Below are 1,038 nucleotides of genomic sequence, written 5' to 3' on the forward strand. Positions count from 1 at the left end.
TTTGTGTATGGTGTTAGAAAGTGTTCTAGTTTAATTCTTTTACAAGTGGTTAACCAGTTTTCCCAGCACTACTTGTTAAAGAGATTGTCTTTTTTCCATTATATATTCTTGCCTCCTTTGTCAAAGATAAGGTGTCCATAGGTGCGTGGATTTATCTCTGGGCTTTCTATTTTGTTTCATTGATCTATGTTTCTCTTCGTGCCAGTACTATACTGGCTTGATTACAGTTGCTATGTAGTATAGCCTGAAGTCAGGCAGGTTAATTCCTCCAGTTCCATTCTTCTTTCTCAAGATTGCTTTGGCTATTCAAGGTTTTTTGTATTTCCATACAAATTGTGAAATTATTTGTTCTAATTTTCTGAAAAATACCGTTGATAGCTTGATAGGGATTGCATTGAATTTATAGATTGCTTTGGGTAGTATACTCATTTTCACTATATTGATTCTTCCAATCCATGAACATCAGGTATTCAATCTTAACATCACCAGGCATGGTACAAGAAGAAATGTGTTTCCTGATGTGATACAATCTAGCACTAATAATTTACAGGGAAACAGTCAGTCCTGATTATGCCTTCTGTCTCAGCACAATTAGGTGAGCTTTGATGCTTTTGAACTGTGGTGCTGGAGAAGACTCTTGAGAGTCCCTTGGACTTCAAGGAGATCCAACCAGTCCATCCTAAAGGAGATCAGTCCTGGGTGTTCATTGGAAGGATTGATGTTGAAGCTGAAACTCCAATACTTTGTCCACTTGACACGAAGAGCTGCCTCTTTGAAAAGACCCTGATGCTGGGAACGATTGATGGAGGGAGGAAAAGGGGATGACAGAGGATGAGATGGTTGGATGGCATTACCGACTCAATGGACACGAGTTTGTGTAAACTCCGGGAGTTGGTGATGGACAGGGAGGCCTGGTGTGCTGCGGTTCATGGGGTCACAAAGAATCGGACACAACTGAGCAACTGAAGTGAACTGAACTGAACCTTCTTTTGTGTGTCAGTTACTTAGATGCACCCAGATATATGTAAATATTCACAA

This window comes from Bison bison, unplaced genomic scaffold (genome assembly GCF_000754665.1).
Source record: "Bison bison bison isolate TAMUID 2011002044 unplaced genomic scaffold, Bison_UMD1.0 scf7180017853279, whole genome shotgun sequence".
Lineage (NCBI taxonomy): Eukaryota > Metazoa > Chordata > Mammalia > Artiodactyla > Bovidae > Bison > Bison bison.